This window comes from Mustela erminea, chromosome 1 (assembly GCF_009829155.1).
Source record: "Mustela erminea isolate mMusErm1 chromosome 1, mMusErm1.Pri, whole genome shotgun sequence".
In the NCBI taxonomy this organism is placed as follows: domain Eukaryota; kingdom Metazoa; phylum Chordata; class Mammalia; order Carnivora; family Mustelidae; genus Mustela; species Mustela erminea.
The window spans coordinates 167,757,874-167,766,436 of record NC_045614.1 but is presented as its reverse complement, the minus strand read 5'-3'; the positions used below and the strand labels follow the sequence as shown (position 1 = coordinate 167,766,436).

Sequence of the window (8,563 nt, the reverse complement as noted above, 5' to 3'; positions counted from 1 at the left end):
TTAATGTTATTATAAATGAGATTGTTTCTTAATTTCCCTTTCAGATGGTTTGTTGTTAGTATATATAAATTCAACTTCATTTTGTTTTTTCATTTTTTTAAAGATTTTATGTATTTATGTGAGAGAGAATGAGAAAGAGAGAGAGAGAGCATGAGAGGAAAGATGGTCAGAAGGAGAAGCAGACTCCCTGCTGAGCAGGGACCTTGATGTGGGACTCAATCCCAGGACTCCAGGATCATGACCTGACCTGAAGACAGTCACTTAAGCAACTGAGCCACCCAGGAGCCCTCAACTGCTTTTTGTATTTTGGATTCATATTGTGTAACTTTGCTGAATTCATTTACTTGTTTTAACAATAGTTTGTGTGTAGAATCTTTTGGGTGTTTTTCATATGAGATCACATTACCTTTGAAAAGATAAATTATACTTCTTCCTTTCTGATTTGAATAAATTTTCTTTTTCTTACCTAGGACTTTTTTGGCATAGGATTTCCAGTACTATGTTAAATAATTGGATAACATCCTTGACATCTTGTCTTATTCCTGATCTTAGAGAAATAATTTTCAATTTTTGACTATGATGTTAGCTGTGGGTTTATCATATGATTTTCTTATGCTGAGTACATTCCTTCTATACCTAGTTTCTTAAGAGTTTTTACCTGGGGGAGTGTTAATATTTTAAATGTTTTTTTTCCTACATCTATTGAGGTTATCTTGTGATTTTTCCTTTGTTCTCTTAATGTGATCTATCACATTTATTGACTTGCATAAGCTAAACCATCCTTGCATCTCAGAAATAAATCCCACTTATGATGTACTTAGTGTACTATTGAATTCTGTTTACTTGTATTTTGATATATTCATCAGAGATAATAGCCCATAGTTTTCATTTCTTATAGATTTGTTTGGCTTGGTATCAGAAATACAGGACTTATAAAATAAGTTTAAAGTATTCCCTCCTTTTCAATTTTTGGGTGTCCTTTTCTTTATTTTATTCTTAATTTTCTCCTCATACTGTGCTATTGCAGAATCTGGAAGAGGAACGAGCCCAGTCCTATGACTCTTCCCCTCTCCAGGCAGAATGGAGCTGAAATGACACGAGAAACACTCTACAGACACAGGCACAGCAAAATCCTATACTCTAGGACACCTTTAAATAGTGAAGCCCGAAATTGCTGCTGGGGGTAGGGTGGCCTAGGGATGGGGAGGGTCAAGCCTGGGTATATAGCCCACTTTTGAGGACTCCTCAGGCACCCAGAGGAGAACTAAAGCATCTAGGGAAAAGTCTAGATTGAAGGAGCCTGGGTTCCAGAGTCCAGATTTGGAGGTCTGGGTCTAGAGCCCTGATCTGAAGAGAAGGCTTGGTTTGGGAACCCAGACTATAGGGGAGAGGGCTATAAATTATGAAGCTTAGGCTTACAAAAGGGATTTGAATCATGGAGCTCCATAAGAGCTCAGGTTTGGGGGCCCTGGGTCACGGAGTACTGGTCTGGGGATGTTGGAGCGGGGAGACTGAATCTTGGAGCCCAGGAGGAACTCCAATTTGGGGAAGGGTGGGGTCCCAAAGGTAGTTTGGAAAAACCTGCTTGGCTGCTGCCCTGGCACAGCACTTGGTCTCTATACTGGTGGAAGGAGAAGCAGCTATGGTGCCAGTGGTGATCTTCAAAGGACACATACTTGCCTCCACCATGTCTTGTGTTGGGGCCCTTGCAGCTGCTGCACTTGGATACAAAGAGCTCTCCAAAACAGGCCATGCAATAGGGATTATCATCCTGGGAAGGGCATCTGGCACCCTGTGTAGACCAAGCATTCTCAATGCCAGGGCTGGACATGGTATGTCACGTCCCTTGTGTCAGCGTCTTGCTACAATACTGGGCATGCCTTTTGGGCATGAAGAATGGGAGCCCAGCAGCTGCTTACAGCCACTGCACAGGAAGCAGTGCTCATGCCGCTTCTGGCCTCTGTATTCCAGCTTCTGGGACCCAGACATGAGGTCTTCCCATAGGCAGAGCACTGGGAGGAGAAGTCACTGCAGTAGCAAGCATTACAGAACAGCTCAAGTGAAGGGCTCAGTGGCCAAGGAGCGAGGACAGCAGCAGCAGCCCTCATGGACGTGGCGGTCTTCATAAAAAGGCTCCATTGAGTCATCCCCATAAGTTGCTGACACTCAGCACAGGTGGTAGGGAAGTGTTTTCATAGCAGGACACAGGGGACGGGCCATCATCTGTCTGGATGTACTTGTGGCCTTCCAGGGACTCGCATTTTGCACACAAGCCTCCCTCGTGGTGGCTGTGAGTGAGCCCTCTAAGTGGGCAGCAAGAGCAGGAAGCCGACAGGGCTCTAGGCCATTAGTATCAGTGGGCTGGGCAGAGGGTGGCCCAGTGAGCACCTGCGGAGGCTGCCAGCTGTGCCTGGATGGATGGACTAGTGGGGTAAATTCTTTGTTAGATGGCTCCTGGATGTGCAGCCACTCTGGAAAACAGTATGAAGTTTCCTCAAAAAGTTGAAAACAGAGCTACCTTAGGGCCCAGTAATTGCATTACTGGGTATTTACCCCAGCAGTGGTATGAATGCAGTGATCAAAAGGGGCATATGAACCCCAATGTTTATAGCAGCAATGTCCACAATAGCCAAACTATGGTAAGAGCCCAGGCATCCATCAACAGATTAATGGATAAAGAAGATGTGAGATATATATATGTATAGACATATATATAGATATACCTATCTATATATATATATATGATGGAATATCATGCAGCCATCAAAAAAATGAAATCTTGCTATTTGCAATGACATGGATGGAACTAGAGAGTATCATGCTAAGCAATAAGTCAATCAGAGAAAGACAATTATCATATGATCTCTCTGATATGAGGAATTTGAGAAACAAGACAGAAGATCCTAGAGGAAGGGAAGAGAAAATTAAACAAGATGAAACCAGAGAGACAGACAGATGATAAGAGACTCTTAATCTCAGGAAACAAACTGAGGGTTGCTAGAGGGGAGGGGTGGGAAGGATGGGGTGGCTGGGGGATGGACATTGGCGAGGGGATGTGCTATGGTGACCCCTGTGAAGTGTGTAAGACTGATGAATCACCGACCTGTACCCCTGAAACAAATAATACATTACATGTTAATAAAATATAAAAAGTGTTTTTTTAAAAGTCTCCTGGAATTCACTAATGAAGCCATCTGGTCCATTTACATTTTAGATTTCTTTATAATTCTGTCTTGATAGGTTGTATGTATCTAGGAATTTATCTATTTCTTCCAGGTTATCTAATATTTGGGCATGTAATTGTTTATAGTAGCCTTTTATCATCCTTTTTATTTATCTGGCATCCATTAAAATGTCTTTTATCCCTTTTGAATTGTCTCGAGTTTCCTTTGCCTTTTAAGAGAGCTAAAGTTTTGTCAAATGTGTTTATTTTTTCAAAAGAAGGAACTCTTGGTTTTGTCGATTTTTTTTCCTACTGTGTATTTTCTAATCTCTCTTTTGTTTATGCTCTAAATTTTATTATTCCTTTCTTCTGTTAATGTTGGGCTTAGTTTGATTTTTTCTAGTTCCTTGAGATGTAAAGTTAGGTTGTTTATTTGAGATCTCTCTTTTTTAGTGCAGGTGTTTATCATTATAAACTTCTTCCTTAGTACTTCTTTTACTGCATCTTATAAGTTTTGACATGTTGTGTTTCATTTTCATTTCTGAAGATATGTTCTGAATTTCCTTTTTATTTCTTTTTCAACCTATTGGTTGTTCAGGTCTATTTTTAAATTTCTGCATATCTGTAAATTTTCCAATTTTCCTTTGTTACTGATTTCTAATTTTATACCTTTATGACTAGAAAAGAACTGTGGTATGATTTAAATTTTCTTGAGTTTGTTAAAAATTGTTTTGCAGCCAAAGATGTGTTTTTTCCTGGAGACTATATGGTGTGCACTTGAAAAGAATGTATATTCTGCTCCTATTGGGAAGAATTTTCTGTGTAGGTTTGTTAGATGCAGTTGGTCTATACAGTTCTTCAAGTCCTCTGATTCTGTATCAGTTTTCTGTCTGGATGTTCTATCTATTATTGAAAGTGTGATACTCTGTGAAGTGTATAAACCTGGCGATTCACAGACCTGTGTTCCTGGGGCTAATAATACATTATATGTTAATAAAAAATAAAAAAAATTTTAAATATATTAAAAAAAAAGAAAGTGTGATACTGAAGGCTCCTAATGTTATTGCATTTCTTTTTGTTCCTCCAGTTCTATTAGTATTTACTTTATATATCTAGATATTCTGATGCTGGATATATACAGAGATATAGACATAGATATATATAAATATATAATTGTTGTATCTTCCTGACATGTCTTTTTTTTGGTCCCTTGAAATAGTTTTTGATTTAGACTCTATTTTACCTGATACAAGTACAGCCACGTCTGTTCTCTCTTTTCATCATTTGCATGGAATATTTTTTTTTATCTCTTCATTTCCAGCCTGTAAGTCCTTAAATCTAAAATGAATCTCTTCCAGAGAGCATACATTTGGGTCTTGTTTTATTATCATTCACTGGGACTGAGAAGTTTTATCAATTATGTTTAATTATTGATGGGGAAGAACTTACTATTGCTGTTTTGTTTATTATATTCTGTCTGTTTTGCAGGAGCTTGGTGGGGCAGTGGTTTACAGGTCAGGGGACTGGTTTGAACAAGAGTTAGGAAGGAGCCCACAGTGGGGCTGAGCAAAAGCCCACAGTGGGGTCTGTGCCTCCAAAATTTGTGCTTTACAATAGGTGTTAATAAACTGGAAGACCAGCCAAACCCAACGCACCAGTTGTTTTTGTGTAGTTCTCAAGTAAGAATGGTTTTTAATTTATTTTTTTATTTAAATTCAATTGGCCAACATATAGTACATCATAAGTTTTTGATTTAAATAAAAAAAGAAATTAAAAAAAGAAATCCTGTCATTGACAACAATATGGATGGAACTAGAGGGTATTATGCTAAGTGAAATAAGTCAGTCAGAGAAAGATAATTATCATTTGATTTCTCTGATATGTGGAATTTAAGAAACAAGGCAGAAGGTCATTGGGGAAGAGAGGAAAAAATAAAACAAGACGAAATCAGAGAGGGAGTCAAACCGTAAGAGACTGAATCAGAGGGTTGCTGGAGGGGAGGGGGGCAGAGGGGTGGGGTAACTGGGTAATGGGCATTCAGGAAGGCACATAATGTAATGAGCACAGATATTATATACAACTGATTAATCACTGACCTCTACCTCTGAATCTAATAATACATTATATGTTAATTAATTTAATTTAAATTTTTTAAATAGCAAAAAAAAAGAATGGTTTTTATACTTTTTTTTATAAATAAATTTTTTCAAGATTTTATTTATTTATTTGACAGAGAGAGAGATCACAAGTAGCCAGAGAAGCAGGCAGAAAGAGAGAGAGAAGCAGGCTCCCTGCTGAGCAGAGAGCCTGATACAAGCTGGATCCCAGGATCCTGAGATCATGATCCTGAGCCAAAAGCAGAGGCTTAACCCAGGTGCCCCCGTTTTTACACTTTTAAATGGTAGAGGGAAAAAGAGAAGAGAAGAAGAGGAAAAACTTTCTAACATGTGAAGTTCTATGAAATTCACATTTCAGGGTACATAAGTTTTATTGTAACTAAGGCACACCCATTCATTTACATGTTGTCCGTATACTTTCATGCTATAGTAGCTAAACTGAGTAATTGGACAGAGACCATATGGCCCATAAAGCCTAAAATTGTATGATCTGACCCTTTACAGAACATCTGCAGACTCTTTCCATAGAGCTTTGCTGCTCAAAGTACGGTCTGTAGACCAGGAGCAAGAAGTATCATACAGGGGTTTGTTAGACACAAACTGAGGTTCACACAGAAGAACTGCTGTATCCAAACCTGCGTTTTACAATGATTTGTATCTACATTCTATTATAAGAAACACTGTTATATTAGTGCGCTGTTTTGGCAGATGCATTGAAGAATAAGTCTAAGGACTAGGATATCAGTTGGTTTAAGACTAGAAGACAGAGGAGGAAGAAACAGGGTTGACAAACATTTAAAGAATGTCTGCCATTTGGGGGTGCTCAGGAAGGCACACATTCTTCACCCAGGCCTCTGAGATTCCTGCATATAAATAATACAGAGAATAGGAAGTCATAATCGGGTTAACATAAATGTCTGCATTTAGTACCATTAAAGTGTGTTTTGTCAAAGCTGATCAACAGGATAATTAAATTAGCCAATATCCAACTTCCCATCTCCAGCTTCAGTATAGACCAAAAAAAAACAAAAAAAAGGAGGAGGGAAGGGGTTTCCTGACAAGCAGAAATGCCATTTCTACTAGAAACTGTCCTGAAGCATTGCTGTGGGGAAGTTTCTCAAGTGACAGTAATTCAAATATTTTGCTAAAGCATCGTTACAATACTAGACTAGTCATAAGATAACTACATAAGATGGTACAGAATGCAGCTCTTCCTCAAAAATACTCTACAAAAAAAATTTCCATTTGCCATTTCTTTTTCTTTTCTTTCCTTCTTTTTTCTTTCTTACTGTATCTTTTGTAATGAGAACTTTTAAAATTTACTCTTTTAGCAATTTTCAGATACATGATACAATATTGTTAACTTTATTCACTAAGTTATACATTAGATCTGCAGAATTTACTTATAACCAGAATTTTGTACCTTTTGATCATCTTCCCACATGTTGCCCATTTCCCACCCCATATTCCTGGTAACCACTAGTCTGTTCTTTTATCTTTGATTTTATTTATTTTTTTTTTTTAAGATTCCATACAAAGTAAGATCATACAAAATTTGTCCTCTGCCTTATTCCACTTAGCTCTCAAGGTCCAACACTGCAGTTGTTAATGGCAGTATTTCTTTTTTTTAATGGCATATATATGTATATATACACACACACATTCATTCAACATTTTCTTTATCCATTCATTCACTGCTGAACACTTAGGTTGTTTCCATGTTTTGGCTATTGGCAACAATGCTGCAATGAACATGGGGTATACATTTTTTTTAGAGATAGTGATTTCATTTCCTTCAGGTATATATACTCAGAAGTGAAACTGCTGGTCATACAGTAGTTCTATTTTTAATTTTTGAGTAACCTTCATTCTATTTTTCCACAGTGACTGCACTAATTTTCATTCCCACCAACAATACCCAGGTTCCCTTTTCTCCACATCCTGTCCAACAGTAATCATCTCCTGACTTTTTAATAACGGCCATTATAACAGTTGTGAGGTGTTATCTCACTGTGGTTTTGACTTGCATTTCCATCATGATGAGTGACGTTGAGCATCTTTTCATAGACCTGTTGGTCATCTGCATGTCTTCCTTAGAAATATGTCTGTTCAGTTCCTCTGCCCATTTTTTAACCAGATTTTTGGATTTTCTTCCTTACTGAGTTATATGAGTCTTTAAATACGTATTTTGGATTTTCACCTCTTATCAGATTTATCATGTAAAAATATTTTCTCCCACATCTAAAATATCAGAGTATTCACGGTAAGCGCCACCTATTTCCTTTCCTATTTCAGGAGAAGATTCTAGGTTGTGTGCCCTTTTTCTCTCAGAACTGTGCTGGCTGCTCAGCCACCTGTGCCTTTTCTTGAGGACAATACCCTGAATGATGTTGGGTGCAAGCGCTACTTCTCTGCCTCCCCTCTGGAAGAGACATCTCAGGACTGTGCAGCTTCTCTTAATCCCACAGAATCATGCTGTTTAATGAAAACTAACCACTTTCTTTCCCTAGGCAAGCACACTGAAATGCCCCAAAGGTGGGTGCAGCCATCACTTCTCTTCTTTCTTTCTGATGGAGAAGTCTCAGGATTGTGCACCTTCTCTCTAATCCAGCAGCACCACGCTGACTGCTGAAGAGTCGCTCCCCTCTTTTCCCTGGCGTCTGGGCCGACTGCCAAGGGGTGGAGGCAAGCTCCACTTTTTTCATGTCCTAAAAGAGAAGTCTCAATATTGTGCACCTTCTCTCAAACCCACAGAGCCATGCTGGCTACTGAGAGCCACACATCTTTTGTCTTTGTTCTTAGAAGCCTAAGGCATTCTAACTACGCCAACTGTCTCTGCAGTCTTTATAAGGTTATATCCAGAAATAAATATCTGGGGCAGCATCCCCAAAGGCTGAGGATATTGAATACACGCTTCCCTCACGCCGTCCCACACTGGAGAAATCTAAGGCCAATGGATGTCCCTTGGCACCCAACGGTACCAGCTTCAGGGAGAAGCTAAACAAGGTAAAGTGAAACTGTCATTCTTTACCTGTTTCACCGTTTCACTGTTTTTGTTTTGTTTTTTTTTCATTGTGCTTATCTGGGATGTTACAAATTCTTAACTGGTCCTCGGAGTTCTCAGAAAGGTATTTTGGCTCAAATATTATTGTTTCTTTGTGTTTATGTGGAGGGACAATGATTGAAACTTTTTCAATGATGCCATCTTGCTAACATCCCTCTTCAGTAATTTTAATATATTAAAATTTGATGCACACAAAGAGCATATTTTTCAAAGAACTCA

General features: G+C 38.6%; 1 pseudogene; it reads right to left on the bottom strand.

Annotated features, from left to right (window-relative positions):
• Window positions 1–1,453: 1,453 nt before the first annotated feature.
• Window positions 1,454–7,985, bottom strand: LOC116591519 (annotated as a pseudogene).
• Between the last annotated feature and the right edge of the window lie 578 nt (window positions 7,986–8,563).